The sequence below is a fragment of the Rhinolophus hipposideros genome (genome assembly GCF_964194185.1).
Source record: "Rhinolophus hipposideros genome assembly, chromosome: 6".
NCBI lineage: Eukaryota > Metazoa > Chordata > Mammalia > Chiroptera > Rhinolophidae > Rhinolophus > Rhinolophus hipposideros.
Window position 1 is genome coordinate 34,456,754 of NC_138052.1, and position 19,307 is coordinate 34,476,060.

A 19,307-nucleotide genomic window follows, 5' to 3' on the forward strand; every position below is an offset into this window, starting at 1 on the left:
AGGTGTGTTAATGATTACACAAATTTCACGTTAGTCTGAAAGAGGGATGTGTAATATGATGCTATTTTCCATAACAATTTCTGGTGATTGTTGTTCACTACAAGTATCACCTAAACATCAGTGAGGGGTCACAAGTGCCTCTAAGGTGGCCTCCTGGCCAGTTGATAAATCACCAATTCTAGTGCAGCCTGTGTATTCAGAGCGATTGCCTGAGGTCAGTCACTATGACCTATAAAATTTGTCTTCACCACCTGCCAGGTGGCTCTCATCCATCCCATGGAATGACCCAGTGATAGACATAGGAATAGAGGTAGGAAGGCATTTAAAGGTACCGAAAAGCATTTTTCTTGTGAGCTTCAGGAGCTGAGAGCCCCCCAAAGTTTCTGATTGACTTCTGGATAAAGTTATAGAGACTGGCAGTCAACTCCTGGTCACTACCATTTAGTGGAGGAATGGCAGATCCAGAAGTCATTTAAATTAAGCAGCTTAGTACCCTTTGGTACAGTGTACTGGGATGTTTTTCTCCATAGTGGCTCTGAAAGACAAAAGATCATTCATGTCCCACTCTGCTCTGTACCTCCTTGGTTTTAAAGGTCAGAGTTGTTACTCTCCCTATACTCCCACAAAATTAATATACCCTATTCTAGTAGCTATAAATTCATTTTTTCTCCAATCATCCTTTCTATGCATCCAGAACTTTCACCTAGAGTGTCAGATACAAGAAGGATGAGGACATTTTAATAAAATGTATTGAGATGTATTAAACCCATCACCTTGCCTCATGTGGTTTCTGTCATGGACTCAGAGACCAGTGTACTCAATCAAGTGATTATTATCTTTATGACCTGAGGACCATATTGACTCAACATGAGATTTAGGTGCCTGAACCAAAATTAAATTTGAATTCCATAAACTACCTGTTAGCCAGGTTACCACCCAGAGTGCGTGCTAGGCTAGCCTGAGGCTGTTTTTATTTTGGGGGGAAACAAAGAGGCATCATGGCCTGGAATGGAATAATGGAATTTCAAAGTTTCAAAATAGGTCCATATAACTCCTAATCTTTGTGATTTTGATCACTACCCAGGAGATGGCCAAATAAAGATGAACTGTTTTGGGAAATGACCATGTTAGTTTTGGGAAACTACCATGTTATACACACCTTTATTAAGGTGTGTAGATTAGGAGAGGGTACGAGAGGGGAGTCAGAAATCTTTCTCAGATTTTTTAAAAGACCATGACATTCTTAATGACACCAGAATTCAAGGATGAAAAGATGAATAAAATGATCATCAAATACCTTGACTGTTGGCCTTTATGACAAAATGTGCACCATTGTCTTAAGAAAAAAGGTCCACAATTGTCGAGGGTGAATCTGTAAAAGTCAGTCATTGGGAAGGCTGATCAGATTGAAATAGCAATAGCTTAATGCTCCCCTGCCAGCTTATTTCCCCAGATATAAGCAATCCTAGACACTGCAGGTAACCTCATCCAGGAGTGGACACCTTACCACATAGCAGAGGAGGGGCAGCAGGAAGAAAACCTGCAAGTCCTAGTAAATCACTCTATATTTTCTCTTGATCTCACATGTCAGATAAGTAAGACTGGGTGAGAGGGATTTCTCCACTATCTCAGAGAGATGAGAACTTCATTTCAATAGGCAGAAATCTGGGAATAGGAGAGAATGATCTCATCTACAACAGTGCTGTGAAAATGGCTAGGCTAGGGTGTTAGGTAATTATATAAGATAATCAGGTTTATTACCAAATTGAGAGACAAAATGAATTGTCTACAAAAGCAATTATCAGAAACACTCATACAAAGCTGAGAATAAATGACATTGGATTGAAAAAATGTAGTCAGGTTTTTGTTTCACCAAATTCTGCCATAAAGCTTTGGCTTGAGAGTTTTCTTTTATTCACTGGTTTTACATCAGAAGTAGAGAGGTGAAGTGTGTCTGTTTATGAACTTTAAACTGAAACTCAAAACCATCTTGATTATGTACTCATATAGAGTAGTAACACTTTGTGAAGTAGTGTCTTATCCAATATAATGTTATTTTTGCCTAATATTCAAGGAGCCAGCATTATATGTATACCGTAGTTTGTACAAATTTTTGTGCCTTTGTGTGAATCTTTATAAATAAATAACATATTACCTGTTTCACATAACGCAAATGAAATTCCACATCATTGAAGTTACACACACACACACACACACACACACACACACACACACACACGAGGTGTGACAATTAAGTTCATGAACTTGTTACAATGATATTGCTAACCATTTGTTGATATCCCAGGGATTATTCATTATGAATTTGTACCAACTGGACAATTAACTGAATTTACTATTTGGAAGTGCTGAAAAGGTGCATGAAAAAGTTAGATGAAAAAGACCTGAACTTTTAGCCAACAATCCATGGCTCTTGCATCACAACAATGTGTCAGCTCACACGGCATTGTCTCTGAGGGAATTTTTAGCCAGTAATCAAATAACTGTATTGGAACACCCTCCCTACTCACCTGATCTGGCACCCAATGACTTTTTTCTTTACCTGAAGGTGAAGGAAATATTGAAAGGAAGACATTTTGGTGACATTCATGACAGCTCTGGTGGCCATTCCAGAAAAATGAGTTCCAAAATTGCATTGAAGGGTGGACTAGGCAGTGGCATTGGTGCATAGCTCCCCAAGGAGAGACTTGAAAGGTGACTGTAATGACATTCAGCAATAAGGTATGTAGCACTTTTTCTAGGATGAGTTCACGAACTTAATTGTCAGACCAAATATATTATATATGGATATACACACAAACATGCATGCACACATTTATTTTACTTATATTTTATCCAAAATTTATTTTAGTACCACACATACGGAACATTTATAAATGCAGGGCACTAATTGTGGCTTTAAAGATGATTAAGACCTTTTCCTCTACATTAGGTCATGGGATAAGAAAAACAGGCAAGACAAGGGCATATTTAAAAACATATCCTATGAGATAGGATGCCATAAGGGCCAATTATTAAAGCAATTTATGAAATTAAGAGAAATTATACTGTCATAAGAATAGACAGAACAGTTAATCAAAGCAGAGGACCCAGAAATAGATTCAACGTATCGTACACTTGGCTTTTTAAATTATTTTTTATTTTTTGAATCATTAAATGATACTATAATGCTTGGTTTATTATTTGAAAAATATTCAAAACTATCCTACATTAAAGGCCATATGAATCAAAAAATAAAAATTAAACTCAAATTGACTAGATGGAAATATAATTTAAATATATATTTGAGTTCAATGCAGCAAAGTTATTTATTAGATCAGTAAAAAGAGAACTAACTCCAGATGGTGAACAATGTGATATATAGATGATGTATTACAGAATTGTAGACCTGAAATCTATGTAACTTTACTAACAATTGTCAACCTAATAAACTTAAAAACAAACAAACAAACAAACATAAACACAAAACTATAATAGATAAAGACTGAAACATAAATACTTAAAACATTTTTTTTCCTAGCAAGTACTTGGTCTCAAACTCATAAAATTTTGTCAGAATAAAGACATTTTATTTGCCCCTGCTTATGGATACTCCTTTTACTATTCCAAGTTAGAGATTTTCTGTTAGAGTATATTGTTGTGATGTCTCTTGGATTCTTTTGTCTCCAGTGGAAATAAGATGACTGGGTGTGTTCTTCTGTGACATAAAGCTTTTCCCCACCTTTCCATATTTACTATATTTATTGTATACTGAATATGTATGAAGCACTACTCTAAGCATACTATAAATAATAACTCACTTAAACTCAGCCATAGCTTGATTGACATCTGGTTTCAGGTGAGGGACCTGAGTGGGGAAATGCTCTGGTGTACTCATTCAGAGTCCTATGGGGAAGAAGTATGGTCTGGGGATAGAGATATCCCCTACCCCTTCTAAATCTGGGGATAGAGATATCCCCCTACCCCTTCTAAATCTTCTGGAATGCAAGGTCAAAAGAGAGATGGGAGTTGCGGTAGGTGTTAAATGACAGGTTGTGTTAAATGTGATAAGGATGAGAAGGTGGTGGCTTTAAACTGATTCGATATGCTTTTGGAAACTCTGCCAATGAAGTAGCTTCATTAAGAAATATAAGAATGTTTTGGGGACATTCTTTAACCTTATTTCAAGCCCTCCCATCACTTCCTTCCAGAGTGGCAGATTTGTCTCATTTTGGCCCCTAGCATCTAACCATGAGCACCCACCCTACCATACCACTGTCCCTTCTTGTCCTACCACCAGGAGTTGCTCTAGCAAGCCTTCCGTTTTCAGCAATGTCCAGGTAAGAAGCAATTTTTAGTGTGCTTTTCACCCATCTTAATGAAATGGAATAGGATAAGGGGAATTACAGGTGTGCTGCGGTGAGACTTGTATTTTTAAGACTAAAGAATCTTTAAAAAAAAAAAATCTGGGGAATTTGTCTGTTTTCTCATTCTTATAAGTAGGACACAATATTGGGAGTTGACGTGGGCTCTAAACAAGTTGGTTTTGATTTACTGTGACTTTCATAACCAGGTGAAGAGATACTGAAATAGTCAATAATTTGCTTTGCCAAGTCATACGTCAGATTGCCTGACATATGACATAGTCAGTGAGTGAAACTGGGAAAAAGCAACAAAAGCTTCATGATGTATCTTATGGCTATTAATAATAATTTTAACTAACATTTATTGTGCATTTCTTGTGTTTCTCATATATGTGAGTGCTTTACATTCAGTATCTCCACTAATCCAAGTAGCATCCACAAAGTATTATTATTATGATACCTGTTTTTTTCTGATGCAGGAATTGATGTTAATTTATTAATCCAGGTTACACAGCTAGTAAATAGCTAAAACTCACACTCCTAAGAACTGTGTTGGATGGCTAAAGAGTTTCTTTCATATATTTAGTGGTCAGCAGGGGCAGTCTTACCGTTTGTTTTTTATTTTTGGGGTTTTTTTTGAGGGGGTGGTTTTTGTTCTAGTCTATTTGCCCTCATTACTAACCAGCTTGCAGTCGTGCCCCACTTTCTGCCTGGCACAGAGGTCTCTTTCAAGTGCAAACCACGGAACCTCTCTGAAAACTCTACTTGAAGAGTCCTGATAGGAAGTGACTGCCCATGGCTTCTCTGAGATGGAGCATGTATTCATGGTCCTCTGAGATCAGCCCCACTTATTTCCCAAACAGGCTTTTTTCATCATACAGGAAATCATGGATTAGAGTTGCCTTTCCATGGTCTGATTCTTTCCACTTTCTATTTGGCAGAGATTACTTTTATTAGGATTCAAAGTTTATTCAGGTTTTCCCTTTTTTTTTTATATATGTTTTCACCTACTTCAGTGAATTCTGGTAGAGCATGGGTTTAGCTAGCCATACTGATTCATCACTGTTCAAGACATATTTGTTATTATTTAAGATCAGTTTTATAATTTGCTCATAAATTATGAAGTAATGTATACTTGATATTGATATCATCCAGTAAGCTGAATCAAATTTTATATTAGAGATTGAAATATATAACTCTTGCTATTGATCTTGCAAATTCAACCACTTTGCCCTAGTGACAAAATGTTAAGAATAGGGGAGGGCTTGAGTTACAAACTCTGATAGTGTCAGCTGGCATCTTCCTGACATGTAAAGAACAATGCATTATACTCCTACTGAGTCAGAGATAAATACGAGTATATTATCCCTATAATATTATGTTATAAGGTTGGGCTTACATGCCCCAGGTAAATAGTCACAACTTGTAGATTTTAAAATGTGTATATTAATCAAATGAGTGTACTGTCTATGTATTTGCGACTCACTGTGCAATTACTACATGTCTCTTTAACTAAACGATGCGATCAATTCTAGTTTCATCACATTCTCTCCTACCCTCTCATTACTTTTCCAAAACTTCTGCCAAGATTATTGCCTAAATCACATTTTTTTAAAAAAATATGGAGCTTTCTTCTTTTTAAACCTAAATCTAGTGATTTCTCTTGTTTTTTACCTATGTGACTTTCGACCTAAGATGAAACAGCTCCATTCTCAGGGGACACTAAAAGCTATGAATTGCCAGCAAAGCTTTCAAATATATAGTGCCTAATAAAGTGTATAGGTATAACGATAGTATAAGTCACTGTGCTTTTGTAGAGTATAAAAACAAAGTATGTTAAGGGAGGAAATTCCTCAGTATATTAAGTTGCTAAAATTACTTCTCACTTCTCAATCTTTTTCTTTTAAAATTATCTCAGTAGAAAGGTATTCCAAGGCCTTGAGGTGAAAATTAATAATCAATGATATGTTACGTGCATTATTGTGAAATTTGGCCACCCAGGAACATTGTAAGATCTTCGTTAAATCCTAAGAATAATGTACCAAAAGGATTTAATGTAAGATGGGTAACTCAACAAAATGCTTTTAGAGCTAGAAAGCAATTCTGGAAAAGATCACAGCCAGAAATAGGTAAGACAGTTAAAGCAGGCACCGTGACTTCCACAGAAGCAAGGCTTGTCTATTTATGCCATATGGAATGTGCAGGAATAGCTACTGCTGCCCCCAAGAGTTAGCAAGATATGAAAGTATGAACTGCCTAATTTGTTTAATTTCTATTCAGTATAAATATTTCCTATAAACCATATTTCTATATAAATTATTTTTCTGAATCTTTTTTTTTTTCTTCTCAGCTTCTTCAATGTATGTTTTTAATTTAACTCATTTTTAGACAGGTGACCATACACAGTGATTAATTCTGCTGTAGAGAATACATAGGATTTTAGAAAGCCTTGAACGCTAATTCTGTTCCAAGTATCTATATTAATAATGGGTAATAGCAAACAGCTTTTCCTGTATTTCATTCAGTTCTTTATTTTTACCTCCTCTTTAATTTTTTCTTTTTAAAACTGCATTAGACATTTATATTGATTGTATAGTCAGCTTTCAACACTGCCCTTTGTAATTTATTTATAGGTTTATTACACATGCTCCTGTTCACCAGAAAGAATCAATGCTGAATAGATGGAAAATGTATGAGTCATCCCAGCATTGACCTTAAGTGTACTTCCTCATAGGCTTCTGCATGAAGCGCTCATGCATTTTGACTAGGGAGAGACGCCCTTTCCTGTCTTCCTTAGACCCAGTATCTCCTTTCTTCAGTCTACACGGCCCACATCAGCAGAGTCCCGGACTCCGTTCCCTGCCTTACTCTCTGCCCTGACCTCTCTGTTGTTGCTCATACCCGCCAGGTTTGCACCCACCTTAGGGCTTTGCATTCACTGTCCTTTTGCTGATACCCTATTCTGCTGCTATTTTCAAGGTTTCCTTTGTTTATTTCATTTACTCCTCTGCCCATCAGGGAGGTGTTTCTTGACACCTAGTATGCATGCATACCCCACCACATAGCTTTATTATGCTTCAGAGAAGTTATCACTGCCTGACATGGTGTTATTCAATTATTTGTTTATTTTTTTGTCTCGCACCCCGTTAGAATGTAAATTTCATGAGAGTGTTTACCTAGCACAGTAGATTCTCAAAATTATTGATAATTGAAATAATGGAAGAATCCTTTATGAGAAATTCAGAATAGTTTTAATGGGAGGAAGTAAATTACTTAATATAGTCAAACAAAAATTCCCTTATAAAAGTACTGCAGAAAGTGAATAATATTTGCTAGACATAATACTATGTAAAAAGGAATATTGATGGAAATTGATCAAAGCTTTCAAAACTTTGTACATTTATAAAAATCATTTCACACAGCAGTGTGGTTGACACTGATTAAAAAAAAATCATACTTTGTTTTTGATTTTGACTTGTTTTTTTATTTTTTCTCTTCATGTAAAATATATTTTGGAATGTCTGATATATATATATATATATATATATATATATATATATATATATATATATATATATATATATATACTGGGGGTGCCAAAAATATATACAAGTGGACAACACAAACATATACAGTGTTGCTCAAGGAGTAGTTTGCCGTAATCACAAGTGTCTGGATGCTGATGGTAAGCACTTTGAGTACCTCTTGTATTTGCAGAAGTCAAATGTGACTTGTATTCATCTTTTGTTATCGGTATATATTATTACAATTTTAATAGTTTTTTCCTTTCTTAAAATGTATATACTTTTTTAGGCACCATCTGTATATGTCACAATGTGGTGTTTGGATAAATGAGATAGCTAAGTTGAAGGAGGTAATTTTCTAGTTGGAAATAAAAGTACACCTACAAATATTGTTAAAGATATGCAAATTCTTGAAAACTTAACAGTACTTAATAGTACAAAACTTAGTACAAATAGTACAAAACTTAGTACAAATAGTACAAAACTCAGTACAAATAGTACTTAATTTGTACTTAATAGTACAAAATTGACTATAATAAGTTATACACATGATGTTGAATAAGTGTAAATAATTATGTATTGATATACTATCAAAATAGTATGTTTTACAACTTTGGGTTATAAGTTAATAAATAAGAAATTTTGAATACATCAGCAAATGGCATAGTAAATAACTTTTACTATTAAACTTTTATTTTATGTAAGTCTTAAAAAAAATTTCCCTGGGATATTTTCATATACGTGTGAATAATTATTCTGTAGAAATGTTCTGAAAGATGAATTTAAAGTATAGTTCAGAGTTAGCCCTTTTACCCTTATTACAATTTCTCATTGACCTTTTCTTTAGTTACTAACAATAGTTTTATATATAAAAGATAAAGTCTTGTGAGATATTTTGAACAGCTTAGGACTTTATTTTGTTCTCCTCTTAAGTCATTTTCCATGAGGCCTTAGGTCATATCCACACACGGCCTCAGTTGTGAAAGTGACTAATGTGAGGAAGTAAGAGACTATCACAACCATTTCAGTGCATTCATTGCATGCAAGATACAATCTTTGTCTTCCCCTTGATAGTAGGAACCTATGTTTGGTTTTCTTCCCATTAATTTCATATTTCTTTTTCATTCTAATAATAACCTGCTGCAATCTGCAACCTTAATCATGGTAAAGAGTCTCAAATCACTTTATCTCATCACAGTGTTGGATAAACACTTCTGATTTAAATTTCAATAATTTTCCATTAACACTGCTGATATGAGCCTTAGATGTCTGATGAAAATTCTGCACAGGGATTACTTGGTAATTATTGGTTTCATTGAGGTTAGTGTTAGAGCTGTAGTTAGCACTGTATTGCAAATCCAAGCCCCAGGCAGCAACCCAGGCAAAGCCTGCATGATCACTGCTGTTCACCTATTAGATGTCATAAAAAATGAAATTAAAGTCTCTCTACTGGGTGATCAAACTCTCTGAAAGTCTTATAGAATTTTAGAATCATGGAAATTTAAAGATGAAAGAGCTCTATTAGATTATCTCATCAACCTCCTACCCCTGTTTCTCTCTTGAAGGACTGTTCACTTAATGCCATTTTTGATTACTTTGTCTAGTCTATTTGAAATGTCTTGATCCATAAGACCTCTATACTTCCCCCAGGAGAACTTTCCCTGCTCTAATAAAGTTATAATTGGAAAGTACTTCGTATTTGCTAAATCCTTCTTCATGCATTTCTCTTATTTTAACCTTTGTTTTACTGACCATTTGTTTGTATATCTTATATACAACCCACATCTCAAATAAGTTTTACATCAATCAAATTGAGTTTCAAAATGTGGACAAGAAAACCTATGAAAGTTTAAAAACTTGGTCAAAGTCATATTTGTTAATCAATTAAGAAATCTCCTTTTTGCATGTCTTTTAGAAACTGAGATAATTGTTTTTAAATAGTTGTCTCCTCATGTCCTAATATTAAAATGCTGAGCTACATGTAATCATTCAGAAATGTTTGTACCCAATTTGTACAATTGATTTAGAACAAATCTAGGAAGATTTAGAACAAATATTCCATGGATGTATGCTATGGATTGAATTGTGCCCCTTCCCCTAAATTCATATGTTGAAATCCAAACCCCAGCATGATTATTTGGAAATAAGGCCTGTAGGAGGTAATTGAGGTTAAATGAGGTTGTAATCCAGTAGGATTGGAGACTCTCAGAAGAAAAGCCATGGGTGGCCCTGTGGAAAAGGTCTGAAGACTAGGAAGAGAGCTCTCCTCAGGAACAGAATTAGCTGATGTAGGGCTTCCAGCCTCCAGAATTGTGAGAAAATAAATTTCTTTTGGTTAAACCACTCAGTCTGCAGTACTTTGTTGTGCCAGCACAAGCAGACTAAGGCAAGAAATAGAGTATGCTTTTATCATACCATGCATGAATTATGGCCCCTATGAGTTATGAGGGAACAACATATCCTTCCTCAGTCTCAGAAATCCTCCTGAATCATGGATCCTGGGTTAGAATTAACTTTGAAAATATTTTCCCAGAGATGGCTATTGAGGGAAACTAGATATATATATATATTTTTTTTATGGACATACAAAGTTTGACAATTAGGTTAGCGAACTTGTTGCAACGATGTTGCTAACCTTTTTTTGATGTCAGAGGGATTATTCATTATGAATCTGTACCAACTGGACAAACAGTTAACCAAGTTTACTATTTGGAAGTGCTATTTGGAAACGGTGGCGTGAAAAAGTTAGACGACCTGAAATTTTGCCACAAATTCACGGCTTTAGCATCACGACAATGCACCAGCTCACACAGCACTGTCTATGAGGGAGGTTTTAGACAATAAACAAATAACTGTTTTGGAACACCCTCTTTACTCACCTGATCTGGCCCCCAATGACTTCTTTCTTTACCCAAAGATAAAGGAAATATTGAAAGGAAGACATTTGGATGACATTCAGGGCATCAAGGGTAATACGACGATAGCTCTGATGGAGAAAAAGAGTTCCAAAAAAAAAAAAGAGTTCCATTCCAGAAAAAGAGTTCCAAAATTGCTTTGAATGATGAACTAGTCACTGGCGTCAGTGCATAGCTTCCCAAGGGGAGTACTTCGAAGGTGACCATAGTGATATTCAGCCGTGAGGTATGTAGCCCTTTTACTAGGATAAATTTGCAAACTTAATTGTCCGACCTCGTATATTAGCCTTCTATGTCCTATCATATGACTAACATTGTTTCAATAAGAATGTCTGCTTCTCCTTGTGGAGAACAAAATTGACATAGCATCATTATTACTTAATTTTATTTAGTAGTTATTTTGCATCAGACATTTTGCTAAATTGCATATATTCACTGTCTCAGTTATTTCACATAATTCTAAGTGCTGTTTTTATCCTCATGTATCAGATACAACAACTGAAGCTTAGATTGAGTCTAAGGAAATGATGCACCTAGTAAGTGGCTGACTCTAAATCCTGCTTTCAACGACAATGCTATGCTGCCATTCTGTACTGATTTTTAAGCATTTTTCTTTTTAAAGTAATACTGACTAAATGTGTAGACATTTAAGAAACTACATTCTTCTCTAATTACTTTGTGATTATAAGCATGGGATTTTCAAATCATTTAAAAATCGTAATTGTGGACAAAACACGATGAATGCATTTCACATTTTGTTTGTTTTGTTAGAAGTGAGTGGCATGCTCTGTATAATAGAAATTCTATAGCACTTGGGCTTTAGTTGAAAAATCCTTGCTTTGTCATCTTGTGAGTTACTCCTGTAGGCCTAAGAGTAGGCACAGTGATTGCATGTCAGCTGTCATAACAGCAAGGCCATGCAGCAGTTGTTGCCCTCAGTGCTGTATATGGCGTGAACCACGTGGACAGAAGCTGAGGATGAGCCCAGAACTCTGTTCTAGTTGCACAGGCAAGCCAAAGTTGTGGAACATAAACTTTATAATAGATTTTTATTGTCAAAGCTTGCAAACAAACACGAATATGGGAAGGATGTTATAATGAACTCCCATATACCCATCCCCGGAGTAAATAAACCAATACTAGTGAAAACTAATCGGTGATTTTATATATATAATATATATATAATATATATTATATTATATATATATGTTATATATATAAAACATATATATTATATATATTATATTATATTTTATATATATTATAGTATATATAACTAATATATATATTATATGAATATATATAAATATATATAAATATAACATATTATATAAATATAATATATATAAAACTAATATATATATTTATCCTATAAAATTTTAAATATTTATCCAAATTCTTAACATCATGACACTTATCACTAAACAAATCTGTATTTGCTTCTGTCCAAAATACGAAGTTTTTCTTCTATAACCATAATGTCATTATCATACCTACAAAATTAAGCATATCTAACAGTGAATTCATATTTGAATTTCCCAGATCGTCTTCAAAAACTCTCCTTATAGTTGGTATGTCCACTCAGAAACAAAATATATTGTACATTTTGCATTTATTTCTCTCTTAAAAAAAATTGAAATAATTTTAGAGTTACTGAAACATTGTAAAAATAGTACAGAGTTGTACAATAGCCGTCAATCTCCTTCCCTTAATGTTACCTTGTTACATATCCATAGTACAGTGAACAAAATAAAGGAATTAGTATTGGTACAATATGTTTAACTACAGTACATACTTTATTTGAATTTTATCAGGGTTTTCTATGTATTTTTTCCCCCCAGGATCCAAAGGGCCACTTATGGTATATGCAGTCCACTTCAGCCACCCCTCCCCCCATAGGCTAAATAAAGAACCCAAAGCAATTGATGGGTAGAAAGTCCTACATCCTGAACTTGTCTGACTGCTGTTACGGTGTTATGAAATATGTACCTGAATCCAGTGTATTTCCTGAGCACTTGAATTTAGATAAAAAGGTTTGATTTGATATAAGCTTATCTTCTTTGACCTAGATGCTGTATACTTAATGTTCTACCACATCAGGACACACATTCACTTGTTCCATTTTAGTGATGAAAATAGTTGAGGGATGGCCAGGTTCTTACACCATAAATTTTTCTATTGAGTTTTCTCCTTATGATTTTATTATCCACTGATAATTATTGCCTGAATCAATAATCTTATTTGGGATTGCAAAATAGTGACATTTTTTTTAAATTTTATTGTTTCTTTTACCATTTATTATTTGGAATCACACTGTAAAGAAAAATTTACCTGTAACAACTAGTTGATTAGTTATACTGTACATTAGTTAGCTAGGACTACCATGACAAATTACCCCAAACTGGGTGGCTTAAAACACTCTTAAACACGTATTTGTCACAGTTCTGGAGGCTGGAAGTCGAAGAGCAAGATGTCAGCAAGTTTGGTTTCTCCTAAGATCTCTCTCTCTCTCTCCTTGACTTGCAAATGGCAGTCTTCTCACTGTCCTCACATGACCTGTCCTCTGTGCTCATAAATCCCTGCTTTCTCTTCCTCTTCTTATAAGAATAGCAGTCAGATTGGCTTAAGGACCCATGCTTATGAACTTATTTAACCTTAATTGACTCCTTAAAAGCTTTGTCTCCAAATAAAGTCACATTCTAAGGTACTAGGAGTTAGAGTTTTTAATACATGAATTTTGAGGAGATGTAGTCCAATCTGATATTTAATTTTCTCTCTTTAATTAAAAAAAAATATAGTAAAGTTGATATTCCACCCACCTCTAATGAAAGCCAGATATTTTATTTTTCTGTCTTATTTTGTTTGAGAACTTTCCCTCTCTTTATATCTATATCTATGTCTATATCTGTCTGTACCTATACCTACCTATATATCCTTAGAGAGATGTTTTTAAGTGTTGTGAGCTCATGGATGTTTTATACATTCTGTGTTTCTATTATTATACTCATTACTTTTTTTCATTCTGAAATTCCCCATCTCTCATCAGTACTAGCCAGATCAACCTGGTTCCTGTGTCTTTTTTATGCGACCCCATTCGAGTCTGACAGTTTCTTGTTTTTCATCACAACAAGATGTCCAAGTCTCATCTTGTGCTTTCTTATTCAAGATCAGGAATGAGCCAATTTTTCAAAAATCCCAAGATTGTTAGTGTGTACATGTGTGGAAATGTTACTGAGAAATCATAGCCTGGACATAAGAGTCGAAAACATGGACACTATTTCCTTGAAATACATTATTTTTATGGGCTGATTACTAGGTAATGACTATTGAAAAATAATCCACTGCAAAGGTTTCAAAGTTGAAAATAAAATATCTATCTATCTATCTATCTATCTATCTATCTATCTATCTTTTCCTCTGTATCCCTTCAAAATCAAGTTATCTACAAATAATTTTTGCACAACATTTAAGTAAGATTTCATTAGTTATGAAATATCACTGCAGCTTCCTAGGGATGCTTTGCTAATCTCAAGAAAGCAAAGCCTGCCTAAGAAGCCTACAGTGACTAAATAGCAATGTTAGCACCAAGACCTTTTCAAAAAAGAAAAAGGGAATAGGCTAATTTTCTCAAACAAGTGCACATCTGTCTGAGAGCAGAACTACACCAAAGACTGCAGTCAGAATGCTTTCTTATTTTTGGACATAGCAGACCTCAGCATGCCACTGTTACTGTTCACTACCTACAGTATATTTGTCAAACTTAATGATGTTGTTCTTCACAAAAACATAAAAAAACAGGGTAACAGTGTAATATTTTTCTTACTCAACTTTTAGGTTTAGAGTATGATATCTACAGATATTTGCAAATGAAACTGACCAGGTTTTCCAATATCTGAGGTGAAATAAGTCATTAATCAATAATCACATATTTAATATGTGAAATTAAAATTATAATACTAAAGGAGGTATTCATAATGCCTGATCTCCAATCTGTATACCTCATAATTATCTTGAACCACTGGAGCATTTCAACAGCTCTAATTAGCCTAAAGTAACATTTAAATGTTGTGTTCAATTTCCCTCATTGACAAAATGAAACAGTGTGTGTGGCATATACTAGAAAAATCGGATCTATGATGAATCATCCATTCTTTCTTTCCAGAAAATAGTTATCTTTCCATTTGCCTTTGCTGTTCTGACAAGATAAACTGCAAGCAATTTAGCCAGTGTAGCTGATACTCTATGTAGGACAATTTCTGAGCATTTTGCTGTGATAATGGACACTGTGTTTGAAAGAATACAGTGCACCCCTGTTAGATCACAAGAGTCAAGTTCTAATTGCTCCAAGTAAATAAATCATTGTTTTAATTATTAGGCTAAAAAGATAGTTTAAAATACATTTTTTAAATGCTCAAATTATTGAAACAAAATATATTTTCTAAAAATATCCACACTTGAGTCTACAGTATACCAATAAACAGTAAGATTAAATAATCTGGTGTAATAGATAGCAAAACAGCTTGTAGTACTATAATTATAGATGTTTTAATCTTAAGTGGAAGTTGAGTCTTTAAGGTAAACTTGGAATTGGATATTTTGTGAAAATATTAAAGGTTGGTATTAGTTTTCTAACATGAAGGATGTTATTTTAATGAAGTACATGATACCATTATATCCATTTGTTTGATACTTGGAACATTAACAGATGTTTCTAATAATTTATATAGCAAAATAATAGTGATACTAACAAAAAGTACAGTGTATAAATCATGCATATGCAGCAATGAGTTGACTTTTACCCATTTACTACTATATGCATACATTAATGTAATGATATGAATAATAATTGAAAGAAAAAGAAAATGATACAACAAGGAACAGTTAATGTTCATACAGAATTAGAATATAGAAAGGAAAAAAAAAAGGTCAGGATAAAGAGAAGTGAGATGCTATAGAAACATTCTGCGTTTTCTCTTCCCGCATCTTGTTAATGACCAAAGTTCAGCGATAACACATGGTTTTATTTATTCAGTCTTTTTTGCCTCAATCAACAAATATTTTTCAAGTATCTAATGCGGTAATCTCATAGATCCTAATACCTACATTTCTCGTGTGTAATGTGTCTCTAATTTCACTGCCTTCATTAGCCTTGAATATATCCAATTCCATGTCTTATATCGCCCTTGTCTTATAAATTGCATGTGTATTTCAAGCTTAATTAACATATTGCCTCCTCTTCAACGGTGTCTGTCTTCTCATCCACAATGCCAAATATTAATTAGTTCCCTTTCTGTTATCTCAATATACATATATATTTTTTATTATTTATTACTTTTTTTGTGAGGTATTTATTTATAATTTTGTCCTCTGTATAAGGCTGTGATCTCCATGCAGGCAGGGGTTTTGTGTCATTTTTTCATCTCTGGTCTCATTATCTTTTAATGTTTGTCATAAAGGAAATACTCATATAATTGTTGAATGAATAAGTAGATTATTTGAAGAGTTGCCACCTCTTTGAAGTAAACCTTATTGGTATGCAGTATTTGTCTTCTTCAGTTTGGTTTTTAAAGTGATGTGAATCTGAGAAAAGTATTTTGCCTTAAGTTACCTACCCTACACTTGAGAGTATATTACTGTAATATTATTTGTATTAATATTTATTTATTGATGTACTCATGCCAGTGTTCTTACATATTAAATATCAGCCCTTCATTTCAACAAAGGTTTGAGTGCCTAAAATTTCAAAGTCACACTGAACCAAATTTTAGTCCTTGCAAAGTAATTTAAAAGTCAAGTGTTCACTAAGGGTCTACCACTGAAATAATGGCAGTGGGTAATCTGTAAGAAGTTTAAGATACACCTCTTGCTTGCAATGATTTTCTTTCTATTGAGAAAAAAATGTGAATGCATTTACAAAATAGGGAAACAGTGTGTATTTTTAAATCATGTGAAATAGACCATAAATTCAGATTTTCGTGTTTGGAAACCACAAAGCAGAATCCACCACAAGAAAAGGATGTTGCAAGAATCATAGGAGGAATTGTGTAACTAGAAGATAGCTTATATAACAAATGCATTACTAACTAACCTTTTAGGGGATACAAGCCAAAGCTGCTACTGTAACAACAGTCTTCACAAAAGGATACAGTGAAGCACCTGTGAAACCCCTCAATGGGAAAAGACTCGTGATTTATTTGCTAGTTCTGCTCTGAAAGGAAAGAAAACAAATCCGAAAGTGAAGTGATCACCTGCTATGTAAATATGTGATACATTTCAAATCTGTTGATGTTTATGTTTCTTTTTTTTAAAGTTTCCCTTTGTTTGTTTTTGTTTTTAATTGGGGAATATTGGGGAACAGTATGTTTTTCCAGGACCCATCAGCTCCATGTCATCTTCCTTTTTCAATCTAGTTGTGGGGGGCACAGCTCAGCTCCAAGTCAAGTCGTTGTTTTCAATCTAGTTGTGAAGAGTGCAGCTCACTGGCCCATGTGGGAATCGAACCGACAACCTTGTTAGAAGTTCGCACTCTAACCAACTGAGCCATCAGGCCGTCCCATGTGTTTCTCTTAGTGTTCAGTCTGCTTACTATGACTTCATGGTTTCTTGTGATCTGGTCACTCTGCTTTTTTGATGTTCATTTCTTTCTTCTTCTTAGTAGTCTATGCTTTCTTTGTCCATAACGGTTTTCTTCAATATACTTGAGGTGTTTTCTGGCTTCCCCTCCCGGCATTCTAGTATGCAGATCTCTTGCCCTGGAACAGATCCCCCCCCCACCCAACTTATCCTTTCTTTATTATTTTCTTCTGTGTAGTACCTACCTTCGGAAGCCTCCTCACTTTCCCTGACCTTTAATGACCAGGGCGGATGCGTCAGCTTTGTGTTCCAAAAGGGCCTGGGATGGACTTGATCACACTTTGATGAAATGTGTGTTTAAAAATCTATTCTTCGCTAGACCCATGCATCCATCAGAGTGTTTTACTCACCAATTTATATTCAGTACTTAGTATGGTTTTCAATACCTAAATATGTGCATGGATATATTAATGAGGTAACTAAAATATCTGGAGACACATCAAGTAGCAGGTAGCGATTTTGAGGAGTTAGGCACAGGAGTGAAGGATCAAGGCTCCAAACCCATGGAAGATTTTTTTTTTTTTTTTAAGTGAGCCCCTATTACAGACGAGTTTAATTGTAAATTCTCCCTCCGCCAAGAATACAGGACTGGGATAGAAATTTTAATATAGTCAAAGATCAGTGGTAAAATTACCTAACATGAATTCCCCATTTGTTTTGTTGAAAAATTTTTCAGTAATGCTTTTATTGTATTTATTGGTATTCTAGAGCAGGCATGATGCATATTTATTTAATTTAGAGGGGAGAGTGAGGGAGAGAGAAGACTGAGGCTCTCACTGACTTCCCCTGTTGTCCATGATTACTCGGTAACTTACTACTCAAGAATTATTTATTAAAGGCCAAGAATGCATTAGACTAAAATAATTATTAGAAAAGGCACAGACAAATAAGAAGTAGTCTTTTCCCTATGGTGTATGTGAAAATCACCATAAAGAACAGTTCACAGGATATAGCATTTTGGCCAACAACAGCTTTAGCTTTTTTTTCTGAAATCCTAAGCACTCTTATCTGAAAAATTTTAGATTCTTATAAGTGTTTAAAGAATTTTTAACCCTTATGTTTTTTTCCCCCTTACGTGAATGGGGTTTCAGTGAGGATATTAGTTATGTACAGTGTCAGTTCATGGATTGTTGCTAATTTAATTTAATGTGGGAAAAACTTACTATTTCCACATAGATATATTGTTAAAAATTGTCAGTAACATTTGCTTTCTAGACATAAGGTTAAAGCTAACTTTACATTGAACTAGAAATAAGTATATGTGAATACTATTGAATACTTGCTTCTGTTTAAAAAGAGCATACTGATAAGCAGGGTATATAGACTGGATATTATAAATGTGGGCAGCACAGCCTGCTCCAAATGCCGTAATATATGGCACAGTGAATCCAGAAAACACCAATTCTGTCATGTGTATTTTAACCAGACATTTTATTTTTTGGATAAACCTATCTGTATAGTTATATATGTTTGTGTAAGGGGATATTTTCTTCAGTTTCATTTTAATTTGAAGCCAGCACACTGCATTTAATAGAATTTTGAATTTAATAAATTAGCGTATATGTGTACGGTAGTTACTGTTGATAAACAGCATATGTGGTTTGGGGGCCTCTGGGCGTCTCACTTTCATGTTTGAGAGCAGGTTAGAGTGTGTATTTCCATTTCTTTTATGTGTCTGTTTAGCTCTACCTCCAAGATTCACATTTTCCTTTCTTATTGGTACAGTCTGTCTTCTAAGATGGCAACCTTTTGCCAAATCAAATCCTTCACTCCTTCCATCTTAATAAATCTGCTTTATTTTGCTTCATTTTCTCATTTTTATAGGATAACATAGCACATTTTAATTTACATCCTCTTTGATTGGCTGAGAAAAA

At 34.3% G+C, this 19,307-nt stretch overlaps 1 protein-coding gene across 4 annotated transcripts in view; it reads left to right on the top strand.

Annotated features, from left to right (window-relative positions):
- KCNJ3 (potassium inwardly rectifying channel subfamily J member 3) overlaps nt 1–19,307 on the top strand; it is a 150,278-nt gene that overhangs the window by 106,114 nt on the left and 24,857 nt on the right. The window lies entirely within an intron of this gene.